Below are 21,156 nucleotides of genomic sequence, written 5' to 3'. Positions count from 1 at the left end.
ATTGAATTACGTTTCTACAGAGTTAGTTAAAAATGATTAAAAAATTCATAAAAATTCGAATTTAAAAGCATATATGTTTCAGGAAAAGTGCTATTTATATTTTTATCAATAAAAAATAGAGAACAGGATAAAAATTATAGTTGTTAGTAATAAGATTATTGACAATCCTACTTTTGTATTTATTAAGTGTAATAAATCAGAAAAACATTTATAAAGAAATAAACAAATAAAATCTATTACACATATTAAATAAAAATAAGATGGTCAATGACGGCGCTTTTTACTTTATATTGTAATAATAATTTTTTCAATAAAGAAAGGGTCAAAAAATGTTTCATTTATTTATTATTTATTGTTAAAAAACGATTTTTTAATGATTAAAATCAATATTTTTTAATTATTAATAAATATTTTATAACAATAAATAGCCTTAATTATGAACACATAAGTGATTTCATAATAAATAAAACTCATTTTTTAAAAAATTAATAAATCAGCGTTCGTAACGCCATCAAACTTTATATCAACGAGATCTGTCATGTTCATTAGAAATTATTTTAAATCACTACAAATAATTTTTAATCGTCAAATGTTGATAAAACTAATTTAATAATATATATTTCATTAATAAATTCATAATAATTATGGAAAACGCGTAGATATTCTGGATGAAGACAAAAATTTTTATTTTAAATAATTTCTGTCAGGATGTTCAGCGGCAAAATATAGATTTTTAGGGGGTTCAGCGGCAAAATAAGAGTAAAATTCTGACTCGGGGCATGAAATAAAACCAAATCATAATCTTATTTGAATGTTATGTCATTTTATATTAAAAAAAAAACCATATAATCCACAATAAAATATGAATTATATCAATTACATTATATTCCTTAATAGTTTAGAAGATTTATTAATTGTTACAAAATATTCTTCAACAGTCAAGAAGCCTCCTTTATTATAACAAATCTCTTCTGTCAGTGCGTGTTTTGCATTGAAAAATGTTAAGAAACTCTTTAGAATAATGGAAGATCTTCCCTACATTTACTCGAACAAATTTCGTTACAATTTTCATCATAAAATTTTTGATAGCCCTACTTATTATTTTTTTACTTCCCATTAGGAAGTTATTGAAATTGGGTTGATTGGTAAAATTTGAATTTTCATCATATCTTCACGTTTCATGGTATTTGCAAACATACTGATCAATTTTTAGAATGATGTGTGTGTGTGTACGTACGTACGTCAGCATTTTTTTCGTTTTCGATATCTCAAGAACGGATTAAGATATCAACTTGAACCAAAATTAATTCGAAAGATATTATCGAAAAGAAGATCTGAGTGTAATTTGAACAAATTCGGTCGAGCCGTTTTTTTTTAATAACAAAATAACTCATTAAAAAATGAAAAGATTAGCTATTTAAAATACTTTTAAGCCAAACAATAACATTTTTATTGGAAAATTGAGTCGAAACTGACTAGACATTATTGTTCTCAACTAAATATAACTTTTATCAAACATGCATTCTTTATAACAATACGTATTTGTTATAAACAATTAAAAATTGTATTTATTGAATAAGTAATGTGTATATCACATGTATTTGGATGTTTTCAACAAACATTGATTATAACTATTTAAATTTGTTATAAACAATTACTAATGGGAAGTTCGTCGTGTTAGCACAGACCTATTTTTTTTTATTAATCTGAATTTTTTATTAATCTAAGGAAAAAAAACTATTTTTCTAAAATTCCCATTAATTTTAGAGCATCAATTATCATGCTAAGAATTAAAAAAAAATGGATTCTTTTATTATTATTATTATTATTATTATTATTATTATTATTATTATATTATTATTATTATTATTATTATTATTATTATTATTATTATGTATTATTATTATTATTATTATTATTATATTATTATTATTATTATTATTATTATTATTATTATTATTATTATTATTATTATTATTATTATTATTATTATTATTTTAAACACATGAATAAATGAAAGTAATTCATGTATCCCATTTCACTATAACCCTATTATTAATTAATTATCCTCAGCCCTCGCAAAAATCCCATCTCATGTAACTTCCGCTTAGTATTCACAAGCCGTGTGTATTCCGTAAGCTCGTCAAGTATATTCGCAAGATGGTTATCACATTAGATAATTTATCGTTCTCTAAGATACACGAGCATAGTCGCAGCTTTCGAGTAGGTCCTTCTCACCTGCTATCACGTTCATATGTATATATAAAAGAAGTAGAATAAATGTATACGTTTGTCGAGAACATATAATTTATCCAGCAGATTGATTCCTCTTGCACGCGCGCTTGTCCACTGTACCATCGTTCCGTTTGCCGAGAATCGATCACGCCTCTCGAATTATCCCAATAACGGATTCTCTATTTCCTATTTTTATCAACACGCACTTCTCTATTATCGTCTTTTAATACACATAATCATCACCACATCATTATTATTATTGATGAAAAAAAAGATTAACGACTTGTTTGATTCATGTATTATTAATGATTATTGTCATCACTTTTTTTTTTCATTAATTATGTATATTTTAAAATTACTTAAGTATGCAAATATTACAATTATCTATTAGAATATCTTCATCTTTAATTATTTAAAATTTAATCTGATATTTTTAGCAGAGAAGTTTCTTTTTTTTCACAAAAAAATAAAGAGTATATATGAAGGATAGTTGTTATTGTTTCATTATTAGTGCACAGAAAAAGTCTTTTTGTTTTTTTAAACACCTATTCTTGTTCGACCTACAAACAAAATCAATGAAACATTTCCATTATTTCTAAATAATAGTTCAAGAGCCATTGAAAAAAAAGAAACATTACTTTCTATAACAATAGCCATTACTTTTTGTATTATTATTTTTCTAATGATCCTATCACACCGAGAGCTCGTCTTTTATATATTACTCGTTGTCTTACGCAACGCAAATTATGCCTTTTCTTCACGACAAATATTTTTTTTCGAAATTTTTCCAGTCATGATCGAATGGATGACAAATGAGATTCCATTATAGAGATGACGCATCATACCTGCCAATTGTTCGTTATCTAATGAAAACGTTCAAGACATATGCCGATAGTAATAATTTTTATTAACGCTATTTTTTATTTTCCATTTGATTTCACTGCAGTTGAACATCTGACAATACATTGGTACTTAAAATATCCACATGATGATGAAGATGAAAAAAATGAAATTAAACAAGTACTATACAAGACACCTAATGTATCAATGTGTGTAAAAGAAAAATAGTTGTATGGTACACGAGCAGCAACCGTGAGGAAGAGACTCTGAGGGACATGTAAGAAAGGCCGAGGCATCGTAACTAACGACGGAACGTCGAACCAGCGAGTACGTAATCACGTGCGTATTGTGCTAACTCGGGAATAATGAAAGCCGAGAGCGCAACACCCGTGAATCCTCGCGGAAGGCCACAGAAGAAGGATAAGAAGAAGCTGAAGACGAAAAAGAAGAAAAAGAACAAGTAGAAGGAGAAGAAGAAGAGAAACGAGCCGCGCTGGTGGTAAGGAAAGAAGGAGGAATCGAGTCGAGTGCACAAGCAGTGAGCAGAGGTATGCGCAACTGCAAACAAGCCATAATGCCCGCACCTAGGCCAATCTACAGGCTGTTTCACTCGAGCCCTAACATAACTCCCTGCTAGGTGAGGTTAACGACACGACATCCATCGATCCGTGAATCTTCCAATCTTATCTGAATTATTCTCCAACATCTTTAATCACTAACTTCATCAAGCATACTTTTAATTTCTATCTAATAACAAGACTATTGTTTTCATTTGTGTCTTTAGGATTTTTTTACTGACGAGATTTAATAAGAATATAAAGCGCGTGTTTCGGCTTCGAGATAAGCTGTTATTTATAGGTGTGTACGATGGTTATTGTTGTATTTATTTGACACGTTATTTGTGAAAAAATTTATTTTACTGTCGTAAATTTTTTCTGAGATGTTTATTGGCTTTAATTTGGTAAAAATTATCGTATTTTGTTTACAAGATGAAACATTATTTAATCTTCATAAATATTTATGTTAAACTATTTTTTTTATTGAGAGAAATTATTTTTAAATTTATCGATCCATATTTGTAAATGATTTTTCAATTGTTGATGAATAAAAACTTATGGAATTATTGGATATGGAAAGATGAAAATATCTTATGATGAATATTGCAATATCTGATATGGAGTTGATTTATTTAAAAAAAAAAAATTTCTCTTAAGCTTCACGTCTACATGATAAGAAAAATTCTTTCCAACGATAATTAAAAATAGTTAATTTATCTCTTTTTTGTTGAGAAACTGGTTAGATAAAATCGAAATGTGCAATTGATGAAAATATTATTTCATTCAAAGCGACAGGAAATTTTGTCGATGTCTGATCGTAAACATCCACTTTCACTTGATCAAAGTCAAATGTTCATGTTAGCTTACATTCAGAAAAAACGTTTGTAACCAAGTTACACATCGAGAGAAGGATTTTATAAAAGTCAATAAAGTTTATTGAACAGGAAATAAAAAATCCTACTTGAAATGTTTACTTGAAATCGTAAAAATTATTGACATTACTTTCTCATTTTTTTTTTCTTATTTTTGAATTTCAGTAATATATTTAATATTTATCAAAATAAATAAATAATTACTTAGCATTTATAAACAATAAAAAAATCATTAATTACCTCAAAGAAATTTAAATTTATCAATTTAAATTTTCAACCTGTCATTGAATAAAAAGTAGAGCATAAAGTACTATTCGTTTTCCTAGATCCTCCAGGCAGAGCAAATAGCTATCCAAAGAATCGCAATCGATTACCGCAATAATTGAGGAAACAACTACTCAATCGTGAATACATTCGATTTAATCTCTAAAAAACATTTGATATACTACGAACAATAAACTAATTTTCAAAAAAAAAAACCAATAAAAATAATTCTCTTTCTTCATCTAAAGATTTACTACCACCATTAGATTTAAATTTAAAAAAACGATCATAAATTATTCCTTGATCCTGATGGATTCCATATCCTATTTCCCACTCACCATAATCAAAGAAATTAAGTAGTGATAAGTGTGATTCAAGTAAGGTATAAATTTGTTTATTTCCAACCTTTCATAATCCTGAGAGTTTTTTTTTTCTCCATTCTTACTTTCAATATCTTATAGGGTTTTACCTAAGTCCAGCAATCGGAGCTCTACCAAACTTTTTTTTTCAGTGCATGACTTACCTCCATAAAACGAGTTCATCCAAAGAAACGAAATAAATGCATTATTAACGGTAAAGAGTATTTTTTCTCAACGCGATAAGTATGGGAAAAATATAAAAAAAAGTCAAATTTATGGAATGCTATGGCAAATGGACACTCAGATGATTTCCTAGCAATCATGGATAAATGTATACATGAATAAATTACAGTAATGCATAAGTATCGTTTATATCCTGCTGATCAAACGCACCAACTGCCTATTTACCCGTCCGAAAGGGAAATTGTTCGTCTTACCACTGTCTCTCTTTGCAGCTGATGGAAGAGAGCCAAGAAGATGGATAGATTAATGGACGATGGGATAGACGAGTAAGCATCACCATGAGGTGGATGAAAGGATGAGATAGAGAAGGTGGTGGTGATGGTGGAGGAGTAGGAGGTAAGAAAACAAGAGACGACAAGAGAGGGAAATTGTCTCCTGAAATTGTTGCTGGCGAGCAATCAACGTCATGGCATACTTGAGCCGTAGAGCCAGAAGAGTGGCTCTTGTTGTTGGCTTTCCATGCGATTTCCGTACGCCTGCAACTCGTGATGGTGTTGAAAGGCCCCCGTGGAAAAATATCTCGCAAGATTCTCACGCGCTGAAACGCAAATTCCTGCCATCGCTCCCGCCAACGACCAGTCGTCTTCTTGGGTTTGATTGTCCCGCGTACTCTCTCCTACGTCTCAGCTAAATGCTCGGCATACCGGGACCGTGCGATCTTTAAACCGATCGGCTTTCAACCAGGTAAACTGGGTGTCGATGATCTTGTCTTCTCGCCCAAGACAATTTCCTTTGTTCCTTCTATTCTTCTTATTCTATACTCAAACTATTCAAATCATTTACTATATACTCGCATATAATAGAAAGTGCAAATTAAACCGCAATGATAATGATGCTTGGGATATGATGGTAATGGTAAATAATCGTGGGGATTTTTTGAGAGAATGTAGAATAAAATTTCGGTTTTAATGTCTAAGGAAAAATACATAATGAGAAAATTTGTATTGTTTTTCCTCAATTATATGATGTTTATTAGAAAATAAAAGTGATTTAAACTGTTGGCTGGAGAAGGTAATGCAAAGATGTTGAGATATGAATTTTTTTTTATGTAATTGTCGGTAGAGATTTAAATTAAAAAAAACCGTTGACTTCAGAAAAATAAAACCCACGCAAAATATAAATGTGTCATGTAAATTTGTTTGGTATTATCGACCATTTAGACTGTAACGTCGATAATTCCATGCAAGATAACTTCAATAATAGTAATAATGACAATAACATGTATTTTCATTGTTATTACTACAAGTTATGATGCTATAGAAGCGCAAATGTGTTCATTATTTTATTTCAAATAAAATTTTTACTGTTTGTAATAACATAATAATGATCTAGTTAGTGAGTTCTTTTATTTGAAAAATTTACAATCTCAGAAGTCATTTAAATTTTTATTGTCATCTCATGATGCAATTTTTAATTGGTATTAAATTTTCCACCATAATTATTACTTATAACTTACTACTCATTTCTGCATCTCATCTTACTAAATTAGAGATTCTTTCAAAATGAAGGAAAAGAAATCCTAGAAAATAATTCATTCATTAGAGAAAGTGATTCTAAATGATAGTAAAATTCATTAGAATATCAGTGATGATGAAAAAAGATTTTAAAAAATAATTATCATTAAAAATCAAAGTAAACAATAAGAGGGTTTTAATTATTGGTTAAATGAAGAAAAAAAATTATGTCAGAGGAAAATAATGAAGAAAAGTGAATTATCAAGTAAATATAAAGACACTTGAAGATCTAACGAAGAATATAGACGTATATCTACGCCCACGTATTGTAATGATAATAACTAGTATCTCACTCATTAAATTTGCATAAGTTAACTTTCACTAGCTCGTCACTTTCCACCGGATAGTTTGAAATGTATCGAGGAAGTCGTCAGTTATCTCAGTTTTTCCATCATCATGGGAAAATTTTAAAGAGAGTTGTATTATTGAAATTTCTATAGATGTACATATGTGAATGCATAGAAATTATCATACATCATCATCATCTGCATGACATTCTTTTACGTGTTGTGAATAGTCTTTGATTCCAACATTAGAAAGCTTCAAAAGACCAAAACATTTCTCGGTATGATAACAGTCTGACAAAAAGTATTTTTTTATTGAGGGAATATGAATGACTGGAACACAGTAAATGGTCGTTACATAGAACATTAAGCTTAGAAAATTATTTTCAGCTATTTTTCTTCACCAGTCATAACAAAAAATGTTTATAAATGACATATTAAACTGCATTGTTGAAATATGATATTTTTGTATGAATAATTAATTTACATAAAGTTAAACAATTGTTATGTTCCTGATATTTTTTAGTTTTAAGTGAAAGAAAATGATTGATGAATGCTACCTGAAAATTTGATTCAATGAATATTGACTAAGAGCAAATTAATACAAAAAATATCTTATATGGGTTACTTTTTGTGAATGAATTTCATCATATTTAAATGAGAAGTTTCTCAAGTGTTAATGATTTTTTTTTAAATTACAAAATCTTTTAGTGCGTCTATCATACAAAAAGAGTGATGTAAAAATTATGCCAGAAAATTTAATAATATCCAGGACAACGTGACACTTTAGTAAGAATTCTGATAAACGAGTTTTTAATCACACTGAATGAAAGTAACTGTACTGTCTCATGAAATAATCAGTCCAGTAATATTCCAATATTTTTATTAAAATTAAGAATGCAACAAATGAATATTTCAATTTAGAATAAAAAATGCTCAATGAACTGAATAAAAATAATGTATTTTTTCTAATCTTAAAAGATTCATTCAATTAAATTTAATGTCCGAAAATTGCAAAATCTATTTAGACTAACCAATTTAATCTCAACATGAAAGAAAAAAAATACCTTCAATTTTTTTCAACATCCTGCCAAAAAATAACCGATCTAAACTTGCTCAATTTTAGAAAGCATTCTACCGCAAACCTCAATGGAAGTAGTAATAGTATCTTCTTGAAAAAAATATGCAGCATATTTCAGTTGTATTATTAGTATATAAAAATATAACTGAAGAATGCAATAAAATGACGATGATCGTTAAAATCAACGATGAGAAAAGAGGAAGGTTGAAATAAAGATAAAGAGTCTTATAATAGAGAGTGGAGGAGAAAGAGAGATATCTCGCTGCCACTATTTCCCGCGCGCCGGATATTTGCCGTTTACATGTAATTGACGTTGAAAAAAAAAATGATGAATTCTCAGAAAGGTGGGAAGCTGCAGATAAAACAAGAGTCTGTGCTTTAACCCAGTGCAGTAACCGGCAAGCGCACACGCAGGTCTTTCGTATGCTTGACCAGTGATTATGTCTCCCGATTATTGTGGATTCCCTCACAGATTGTAATCTTTTCTATTGCTTTCTTTCTTTTACACAATTTCCACTTCCATCCTGTCGCTCATCGCTTCATTATATCGTTCGTTATCATCAAACTCTGTGTTTATACCGCAGTATATAAAGATATTATATATATACGTACTTAATTATCTAAGATTTTCACTTTTGCTTCAGCAATATTCGATTAGGCAATGAAAATTATGAATAAAATACTCATAAATTATTCTCATAATGTATTCATTAATTAAGACAAGAAACTCATCATGTCGTAAACATGTTTAAAAAATTATTTATATAATTTTAAAAATCAGAGGAAACACCGTCTCGAGCAAACGAGTTTTTCGATTGATGATATTTGAATCTTTATTCGGAAAAAAATGTATTTTCCTTGAAAAATAATTTTTCTCTCTCTTCAGTGCAGCAAAAAAAAAGGAAAATAAGAAGCCAAAGAAGACGACGAAGAAGAATAAAAGGAGGAAGGAGGAAAAAAAATGAAATAAACACAAATTCAATTAATCAATTTGGAAATAACCATGCGACTGTAACACTTGACTAGTGTTTCTTCTTGACTGGGCACGCGCTGATGACGGCTACCTAGGTCATAAATTAAATTACCTTAGAGTGTATGCGGCTGTGTTCTAAGAGAGCGCAAGAGCACTCTCAGGTGTACCTATCGCACAGCTGTTCAGGACCCCAAGGCTTGCGAATCAGTCTCGCGTTCTCCCGCGATCGCAGTGAATCTTCTAGAGTATTCCTCTGGTATTTCAAGGTAGACAAAAATACTTAAGATAAAGAGATCTAATTCACCGGGAGATTTATTGGCGGAAATACTTATCTCTTTAATTATACTTATAAATAAATAAACAACAAATAAATTAAAGGATACGATAGAAAGGATAGAACGAAAAGAAAAAAATTACAAATCGGATTAACGTTGTAAGTCAAGGGTAGTTAAAGGTGCAATTAACCTCTTCTGATATTTAACCCGAACCCCATCGGTTCTCGTTAGAGATCTCGAATTCGAAGCAGCGCGACACGCCAAGTCGCGTGTTTATATCTTTAAAGAAACCGGGCTGTGAGCGCCGTTACACTCTCTCTCTAATCGCGAGAAGAAGTATTAGACTGTCGTACCCAATATCTTTTTCATCTTTCTCTTTAGATAAAAAATTAATGAGCACTTTTTTTGCAGATGAAGAATAGAGTTGATGATGATCAGTATTTAAATTTCTCGCGGTTTAATGAAAAATTGTTTTCATACCTCGTTTATCTTCATTTTTCATCAGATAAAAATAATGAGGTGTGTCAATAATTAAAGTTTTAGAATTATTCTAATCAAATTATCTTGTATTTAAAATCAACATCAATTCAATCTGTCTTGATAATAAAAATCATTGTAATAATTTATTTTATTATTCTACGAATATTCTTTTCTAAGAATTTATTTTTAATTATTTGTTGAATAGATTGTTTTCGATATTTAGTCAGATTTTAAGAATTAAAAAGAAAAAAAAATCTATCTAAAAAAGAATTCGAGAATTAAAATTTCCTTGAATATTCCCCAAAAGAATAAACTATTTGAAACAATAAATATAACAATACACTTAAACTTGATTTTTTTTTTAAAAACATGATGTCCTTGCTTTAAAGCATGTCGAGACTTGAATTTATAATGATGCGAATAGCCAAGTAACTTTAATTGGATTCCACGTACAAAATTGAGCAAAAAAATACCATAAGAATCAATCATGCGGAAATAATAGAACCTATGTGTATGTACTCTCTGAGATTGAAGAAAAAAAAGTAAAATGTTTTTGTGTTTTGTATATATTACTCACCGATTTTTTTTCATGCCTGGTAGTTATTCCTACGCAATATCCGCCACTTTGATGATGAATGATAAATCTGTAAAGTATATATCTCATGTTATAGATGTACATATAATAGAATGTTAGTAGGTTAATTAAATCTCTTATGATCATTCATAAATTAAAAGAAAAATTTTTTCAAATATTATAAAAACAGGTATTTAAATTACTCCAATTATCAATGGAATTTCCGAAAAAATGATGTTAAACGGTAAAGATAATTATTCTTTGCAATAGTAGAGTGAAGTAGATGAATTATTCATAAACTTTCAAAATTTTTGGTAAAAAAATAAATCCAATGTTGCTAATGACTTCGTTATTCTATATATTACACTAAAATTGAACATAACATGTCCTTAAAGTAAAAGTCATTCATCTTCAATGTAAAAAAAATCTTCAAATAAATTCCCAGTAGTTGTGGAGAATATTTTTATTAAAGTTGAATTTAAGATTTTTTTGAGTAACGTGAGAGAATTTGAAGAAAAATTACAAATAACGTAATAATTACATTTATATAACAACAATTACTACATTTTTCAAACAATTTTGTTCTAAAAATACGAAAATATTTCATCAAATATTGAATCATTTTTATTTTTTTTTTTTAATTAAATAGTTAAAAAATCTTGTTCCAGGCAAATTCTTATATTCCAGATGGTTTTATATTTTCTAATGTCTATCATTAATAGTGAAAATAAAATTAATTATGATCGTTTCGTAATAATGACAATTAATACATCATCTAATATCCGGTTAATTAACCCAAAAAAAAATTATTTTCTATTTGTTTTTTTTTTACGATGACCACATAACAAGCAGGTTTCAAGTTTTTTGATCGTTGCAATACAGTGGGAGAACCGTTAGAAAAGATAGATGGAATCAAAATACAATAATTAACAAATAACAACAAAAAGTCATCAAAATACCTATAGACACGGATTAATACGATAAGACGATCTGAAGTCAAAAATAAAAATAATAAAGTAGTAATTTAAAAGAAATTTGCTCGGTCATCGATCTATCATACACACAAGCACTTTCCACTGTCGATCATTCTTGAATTAAAAGGTCGTAAAAGCCGCAACGGATACCGATCATATCGCCAGTCTTGTCTGGGCAAAATCCCCGAGGCCAGGAAAGTCTTTCTCCCGGTCAATCGAACATTTAATCATGCCTTAAGCAAGAAGCGCGACTTTCGTATTAATACATTGTGACCCAGATAAGGTGATGCTTAAGGGGAGACATACACTTGTCTTAATGTCAAGTAAAATAGCCTCTCGATGCAAGATCTCTTTCTTGTAATGCCGCTTGATGTCTCTTAGCAATTTCCGCACCATTCGAAAGTTGCCATTCTCTTCCTCTTTCATTTTTTGTTTACTCCACAGATTCCTCTTCTTTCACCAATTTCATACTGCCCTTTAATTCATTAGTGAGAGATAACGATCGTACACGTAACTAATTTCGACAAATTACCATCCACAGATTCTCTAAGTTTTCTAGTTTTTTTTTTCGTTAAGTTATTGTTTCTAGGTAATGATATAAAATTGGTTTTATGGGAAATTCGGTAGGAAAACATTTCATTTGTTAATCATTCATTTCTAGTATACTTGATGATAATTAAGTAAACCATTGTGTTAAAAACATTTCATTGTAATAATAATCTTATTTAACAGAAAAACCCATTTTTCTTTAAAAATCCTGCGATAAAAATTGAAAATATATCAATTAAATTAATTAATAATATTAATATTTGCCCTCTATCACTACATGTTTATGTAACATTGAAAAATATATTTAATAATTGAAATAAAGTAGATGTCTGGAAATAGACGAATTTATTATAAAAATTACATTTATAGTATTATTCAATATTTAAAATAAGTAGTTGATGATTTCACGCAACATGGTCATTTTAAGTATTGTTTGATAAAAAATTTTTTCTGGTAAAAATATAAATGAACTTTCTTTTTTACAAAAATCGTTATAAAAAACAATAAAAAATATGTAAATAAAGAAAGTTTTAAATTATATTGGTAAATATCTATTCTGTCAATCTAAAAATGACTTTTTCTCTGAGAAATTTAACATTTTAAAGACTCTATTAAAGAATTCCAACGTCACAATATATTCAAATAAAGTATTTTTTATCATTCTTAAAATTCCAAGACATCATTACAAGACATTGTTACTATTTACTGCCAAGTATTTATTGTAACTAAATAAAAACATCGTTTTATTCTAATTGCCTTAGATTAATTCATGTGCAATGCAAGTTATCTGGCAAAGAGAAAACTATGTAAAGTTAAGAATGTATACATTCGATAGAAAAAAAATAAACATTAATTGCCTGATAAAACAATTAAAAAGCGATGTAGATAATAATTACATGAGAGTATATTTTAATTGGTAGCATAATAGCAGGTTGAATTGTCATTTATAGGTACTTAGTAATTAATATTGATCTCGACGTGTTTTAGAAAATGAAAGCGACAAAGCTCATTATCAATCAGACTACAATGGATATTTAAAATTCACAAATACACACATATCCTCAATATATATGTTATATTCTGTACAACTTGTTCCAACATTTTCGCGCGGATTTTAATTTTAATTAACGAGTCACAGTCTCACGAAGTCTACGAACTTCCTTGAGAACTATGATTATTTGCTAAGTAATTGTCTGAGTACGTACTAACTTTTCCAACTTTCCGAAAAATGTTTAATTTAAATAATCATGTATTTCTTTAAATAAATATAGCAATAAATTTATTTGATTTAAACAAAAAAAACTATTGCGATTTTTAATGCCAATAAATTTTATGAGACGAGAAGAAATAATTAGAAAAAAAAAACAATTTGTTGAGTTTAATAATAATAATAATAATAATAATAATAATAATAATAATAATAATAATAATAATAATAATAATAATAATAAACATTTTTATACTTTCTAACGATTCGTCGTAACAATCATGAAGTAATTGCAACGCAACACTATAATGGCTATTGAATTGACAATGAAAGAAAGAACGAAAGAAAGCTATTTAATTTGTTATTCATTCACGTTTTATTTTCTATTTTATTGTTTATGGCCACAAAACAAATTAGCGTTAGAAAATATTCTCAATATAATAGTTTTGTTAAAGAATCAATGAAATACGAGAAACAGAAAAATCATTGATATGAGTAATCATTAAATTTGCATATCATTGTCAAAGAAATCTTCGAAAATATTTTTAAAGATAAACAAATGTTCAATAGATTTTATTTTATTTATTTAAAAATTTTATAAAACATATGATTAATTACTTTATAATCTACGTTGTAATTAAAATTAATTTAATTTAAATACTTGCATGTATTCCAACTGAAAGCTTTCGACGAGCCGATCTATCAAATCGATATGAAGAAGCCCCTCAAATGACAGATAATTACCAACATGATAACGACATTCTCTTGTTTTACGCCGCCATAAAAATATTCAATGCTTAACTTTTTAGTAATTAAATTTTTTGAGATTTTCCTATCAGCACTCAGCACCATAGACATGACAAGAGGAATGAAAGAACATTAAGGGATGTCTGCATCTGTCGTATCATGATTTTTCGACCTCCAACTGAGACAAGCAATTGAGATCTGCATCGATACGTTTCGATTAACACGTTGTGTTTGCGCAGATGGACTCGATATCATCATGTATGTATCTACACTCAGTGTGCATCAGCTTCGCATAGAATTATTCTACTATAAGATGAAAGTTTAATTATTATTTAAATTGCTGTACGTTGTGGTACAGATTTTTTAAAAAATTTTTCTCTGCCATACTATGATGATCACACTGAGTTTAAATAGTATAGAGAAGATTAATGAAGCTGATTCGAAGATTAATTGCATGTGAATAATGGATTAAGTTCATGAAACATACGTAAGTAAAACAATAATTTTGTATTCCAATCGTTACCGAGTAATTAAAAGTTAATTCATTTTATTTGTTTTTCTATTTATGATAATGAAAGTGTAATTTCTCAACTAATAAAATTGTCTGGTACTCATAAATGTTCTGATAATCAAATAAACTTCAGTACGTGTACTCATATTTTCTCTTTACTGTTTATACAGCGAAAACTAGTCTCATTTTTTCTCATACAGGGAAAGTTGAAAAAAAAAGACACTGAACACATAGAATTTTTTTTTTATGTTATCGTGAAGTTTATAATAAAATAAATGCTCTAATTAATGATGATATTATTTTCTGTTAGTAATTTAATAAATATACACTCAATGACACACTTTTTTGTAAAAATTCAATTTCTTTAATAAAGTTTCTCATTTTCAATATTCAGAAAAAGTTGTACTATATTATAAATCAGGAAAATTATTGATAGATTTTTTTAAAAACATTGAAACCTTTTTAAATAAGTTTCAAGCCTTGTATTGAAACTATTTACACCAAAAGAACATTTTTAATAAAAGAGGAGAATACATATCTCCGTCAGTCGTAGACATTCTCGTGCAGAACTAAAACTTAGATGTCTATAAACATATGAAGTTATAGAAGTGTGTGATACCAATATGTACTGAAAGGGAGATCATTTGAACTGTAAGTGAGATTTGAAGGTTACATATCATTTTTACAATCAGCATTAATTTTCAATGATTCCTTATAAAAAAGAAAATTAGACACTTCTAAATATTCTACTCTCTAGAAATGAATTAGTGAATATTTATTATTTGTAGTGATAATAATAGGACTAATTTGAACAGTGATAAATTCCACTGATTCATTTTTAGAGATAAATATTGGATTATTTTTATTTTATAATGCTGTAAAGTATTTTCTATTTATTATTAAAAAAGTTCAAAGTGACATAACAAAGGTTATGACATTTTCCTTGCTGCCTATGAGCGAAATAATTTCTTTCTTACCGTAGGGAAATGTTTGTAAAAAAATTGAAGCGAATGTTGTTATTGTCGAGAAAAATGTAGCAGTCATATTAAAAATACTCTCTTAGTTTAATTATTAATATTACATGCATAAATGGATTATTTCTTTAATAAAAATAATTAAATATTAACATGAATGCTTATAAATGGCTGTTATTTATATTCTGGAATATAAAATATATCTTTAAAATAATAAAAAACTTCTAATACATAAATTCCAATCTTTAACGATGAGTTCATAATTTCTTCTACATAATAATAAAATTCCAACATCTAATAACAATTCTCTTCATTAAAAAAATTAAGAAATTTTTTAATCACAATAAATATAAAATTAATTAATTTCTTCCTAATGTTACTCGCATTCCAATGGAATATAAAGACTGTTTAATTATCAAAAAATGATCTCAAATAAACAGATAATCGTAAAATCTCTTGAGTTTTATTATTATTTTCATGTATTTTATGACTTTTGCAAATCAAAGAGTAAATAGAAAAATTTAATCAATTAACGTGAATATATACAAGTGATTCGAGAGTTGCTAGACGCTGATTATAAGTCGAAGAGGAATAGTTAGAAAACGAGTTTTAGTGCTTAGTAATAACGTCATAAAATGTCTAATTAAAGACCCAATTAAGCGTGCTATAATCCTCAGTAGCACAGTAATGCATCGTACATCTATTGAAGGCCAAGTAGTACCTTTTGTAAAGAACGAACCATGATACTCCTGTTGCTGTATTGGTCAACAAAATCACCATTGCGTTTTCATTTTTTTTAACATGTTATAATGGGATACTTTTCAACTGTTGTATATTAGTTTCACGCAAAGAAGAGATTAATTTTTTTTCCATTCAAGAATCATAAATAGCCTGGGAAACATTTTCATTTGAAAAATATTTTTTACAATATTTATAATATTAACATGATTACATCATGCATTTTTGTTTTAATACTTAAGAATATGTAAAACATAAAACTATTGCGTTATTACTCTATTGTTCATTTAATTATGTATATTTATTTAGTCAAATATTCCGATAATAATGATTGATTCAAAGAAACTATTATTTTCTGTATCATTAGTGTCACATAATTCACACGATTTTTCATCGCTTCGAGCTATTACAGTCAGTGTTACTCATCTACCATTAATAAATAATAAATTTTATTTTTACGTAATAAGATTGATTATTGTTCACTTCAGGGTGAAGACTTCAGCTATCCAAGTTATTTATTATTTACATGTCCCACAAATTGTTTCTTTGATTAAATATGGCGAGATTGTCATATGGTCAAGTCCACTAAGAGATCAAACGAACAACCGATCAGCATTCTTGAATTTTCCAAATAATTTAAATAGAAATAAAGGCTGAATAAGTGTCATACCAGTGAGTTTCATGGTGAATGCTAGAAAAGAGATGATGATGATATGAATATTCCAGATGACGAACACATGAGTATGAATTCTTTGAAAATAATGAATGTGAGATTAATTAATTTACTAATTTTAAAAGCTTTTTTTTCAGTATTAAAAATTATTTAGATATACAAAATAATAATGAAGTTGTTTATTTCAGATTGGAATGGAAATATCGTACTATTGCTAAATTAAATCATTTGGTTGGAGAAGAAAAAATTCAAGGTTTGAATCTCAAACAGAAACAAACCAGCTTTTAGTACAAGATAAGCTCAAGCAAACATCTGTTCGGGAAATCCTTAATTCCATAAGGCATTAACGAGTAGGATACGAAGAACACGCCATCAAAGTGGAATGCTCCATATACTAGATAAAAAGTATAATAATTCAAGTATAACAAAAATTTTTATTTTTTATTCAACTTCTAGCTCAATGATGATTCATCAACACGAGTTAGAAATATTTCTTGAGAAAAATAAATCAATTTATGAATCAACCATATCACAATTTGTAGTATATGATTCAATCAAAGAACCTAGCATCAATTAAAAAACATTTTTTTACTTTACTTATAAAAGTTATTTTTGAAAGAATGTTTTTTTGTAGATTAAATAATGAGTACAAGAAATACAATCTAACCCATACATACTCTCTTGAATTCTATCAGTGACTTCAATGACTATTAACTGATGGCTTAGTACCAATTGGGTCACTGAGAGAATCAATATTTCTTGCAAGGAAGACGCTGACTTAATCTCTAAATCCATGCAGAGTATGTCTCTGATGCTTCAAGAAGTAGACTACACATATGGCACCTGTACCGTAATAATCACAAATTGGTGATTACAAGACCTTGAAAATTCAAGATACATTAAAATGATTAATTTTAATTCCAGGACTCATTATAAATTTTTTGTATAATGAGAAGTCTTTAGTCGGTAAAATATTTACAATATTAATAATGAAAATTCCGAAAGTATTTAAATTGATTGAACGATAAAAACAATAATGTTCTCTTGTTGGTAACTTTCTTCGAAGCATCGTGAAGATAAGACCAAAAAACAGGTAATAAGTGATAATAAGTGATACAGGTCAATGATGAAGGAAGAAGAAAAGAGTCAAAAAAATACTCACACAAGGGACTGCCGCTGACCCCGTAAGAAATACCGTATTGAGGACTCTTACAAGTAATAAGATATATCGAATGAATCGATGTACACGATCGTGGGCCAAGGTCACGGTCCCACGGGTCCAATTGGATCGGTTGAGCTGTATACCGATATACATATTATAAGCGAAAGACAAAAGCATACGAGCAATATATACGTATATCTATATACATTGGTATATATTGTGTAAGAATAAGAATATTAAATTTTGCTACTCTTTCTTTCATCTTATCTTCAATTGCCAATGGCAAAGGTGTTAGAACGTATTACGAGACCAATAATCCAGATGTAGGAATCAGCATTAGGATTCATAAAAGGAGCACCAATAAGATCTATGATCCGCGAATGGGATACCTACTCAATTGGTGTTGGTATGTATATAAATGCAGTGTGTATGTCGGAGCGGAGAAGAAGAGAGATAGGGAGCAAAGGCGGCCGCGATCGCGACTTACTTTCGCTTTGTTCCTTCTGCAATGGTCTCAACCGCATTCCGTGAACAGCATGAACCTCCGGCGAATACTCGATAGATTGCATACACTTTGAGTTAGTAAATTTATTTATTACAATTTTTTGAATGCAAACAAATACATCTAGGGTGCAGTTTTATTGCGAAAAAAGATATTTGATTTTTCCAACAATCAATCAATTTTGACCATCAAAGTAAACCATTCTATTTCTTTACAGTCTTTAATATTATATTTAGTTGATGAAATTTTTAATAAAAAAAACATTAAAAATTGAAAGAATTAATTATGAAAAAAATTAAAATCATAAATTTGAATAGATTGTTTTCTTAATACTGTTAGTCTTTGATTGTAAGAGGTCAACATATTCCAACGGCAATTCTCATTATGCTGATTTCAATAATTTATATGATTGTTCATTCATGTATATATCAAGCCAAATAACAGACATGTGTTTCAATGAATGGAAAAGAATATTTCCTCTCGACTTCCTGTAAGGAGATCTAATAAAATAGTATAATTGATTTAACCAAGTATATGATTTAACGTTGAAATTGGCCATTGAACGAGACATTGACTCGTCAGGCAGTGAATGAAGAGGCTGTATGTCTTAGGGTAGGTTGTGTTGCACATACACGCAAGTCAATCGATCGTAAATAGTCAAGATGTCGTTACGACTTGATTATCCTAGAGAGCTTGTTCAAGCGGGTGTAAACGCCGTTCAACATTACGTACGACCTTCTTAGACGCGTGCAAGCATGTCTCGAAACACATGATCGTGTCTTGAAGTAGTCATTTGAGTCCCTTGAACTCGATGCCAACGAATATAATGGCCATTGCATAGTAGTTGAGAACCTTTTGCAAGCTAGAGAATATGGAAATAGGTATATGGCCTCCACCTAGGATAGCTTAGCTAGAGCTCTGAGCTCTCGTCCTCGATCCATGGAGTAACTCATAGCCTCTACTTAGGAGTCAAACAGAGAAAGAGAGAGAGATAGAGTATGTACGCAAGAGAGTACTAAAGCCTGTCGCATTCCTCTCCGGTGAGGGGAGAAGGTCAAGTAGAGAGGAATCGCCTCGCAGGTGCCACACACGAAACCAAGTATATTAATGTTTGCGTTATTATCCATCACCTAAGGGAGAAAGATATGCTAGATTATAAGATCGAATGTTGAGTCTCATTATAATTGTAAGAATAAAGGTTTGCCCGAAAGGATTTGCTAAGATCATATTTTATCCATAGCCAATGGTGCAAACTAAAGTATTAAATTTTTATTACTTACATCAATAGAAGAGATTGGTTGCTATTGATTGATGTGTTTGTTCAAAATTATTATTCTTTTTCCAACTTAATTAATATCATTAATTTATTTATTTTTAATTTTTAATAATCAACATTTCATCATTTTAAAACTAAATTTTGATTGATTTAAATAATTATCTACTAATGACTTGAAAGTGTATTTTTATTTATTTATTATTATTTGTTATTCTATTTAAACTGGTTGATAATCAATGGAGAGGAATTTTTTAATGTTTATTTTGTAATGTAAAGTTGTTAATAATGATGAATAATGAAGTAGATAGATCGAGATTGAGAAAATAAAATGATATTCATTCGATGTCAATAAATCTTAATTAGACTATCCAACAAACATAAATGAGACATTTAGTTATTTATGTATCTATGACAAGTAAAAAACTTATTTCAATGTATTTTTATCTCAATTTCTACCATCATCAATTATTGAATTTATTTGCAGTTTTATTTTAATGCATCAAAGATAAATACTTTCTTATTGAAGTCTTTAGGAAAGTAATTTTAGTTGAAAATAATGAGACGCGTGAGTTTAAGTGAAAACTGGCGTTTCAAGTCAGACACGATATGAGTATCATTAGAATGGTATATGCATTTTATTGATACTGTGGTTTTGTTTACATCTGGATGATTCACTTATCTGTACATCAACATTTATTTATTAATTCTCATTTAAAAAAAAAAGATGATTAATTACTTATTCAATAAAACATTTGTTATCATGATTCATTAAAATTATTCATTAAAATAATAAGAAAAATTTTATTTGCTAAAAAAAAAAATTACTTCTCTGATTTAATAGTTAGAAAAAAAAATCACTTTATTACAAGAAATATTGGTTGGATAATAAATATTTTAAATTTGTTATGTGAAGTTGTAAAATTGGTTAAAATCAATAACTGTCATATTTAATAAATTCCTAAAGGAATGAAAACAAAAATGATAACTAATTAATCGTAACTTGATGATGTGAAAAAAGTTTTCATGATCATTAACAAGGATAATTAGTAAATACACTCAGCATCATCATCCACTAGAAATATTTATTATCACTCCTAGATGTAAACTCTGCTTTCAAAGAGTTTAATGCCAATAATAATAAAGCATGAATCAAAATAGAATAAATCAAGATATAATACTTGAATGTGGTCGGCATAGAATGTATGTGGGGTCAATAAGTGTTGGAATTCGCAGGTGGTATATTCATGTGTATACTCTCAAGTATCTCTTGACCCGAAAACACAAAGACCCAG

General features: G+C 28.6%; 1 protein-coding gene across 1 annotated transcript in view; it reads right to left on the bottom strand.

Annotated features, from left to right (window-relative positions):
- LOC118067617 (uncharacterized) overlaps positions 1-10,631 on the bottom strand; it is a 51,994-nt gene extending 41,363 nt beyond the window's left edge. Inside the window, exon 1 of the mRNA XM_035084444.1 lies at positions 10,555-10,631. The gene's annotated coding sequence lies outside the window, so the exon portion shown is untranslated. The remainder of the gene's footprint in view (positions 1-10,554) is intronic.
- Positions 10,632-21,156: the final 10,525 nt, after the last annotated feature.

Source organism: Chelonus insularis, unplaced genomic scaffold (genome assembly GCF_013357705.1).
Source record: "Chelonus insularis isolate UGA/USDA-ARS -01 unplaced genomic scaffold, ASM1335770v1 contig_390_pilon, whole genome shotgun sequence".
NCBI lineage: Eukaryota > Metazoa > Arthropoda > Insecta > Hymenoptera > Braconidae > Chelonus > Chelonus insularis.
Note: the sequence above shows the minus strand (reverse complement) of the source record. Positions and strands in the feature narration are given on the sequence as shown.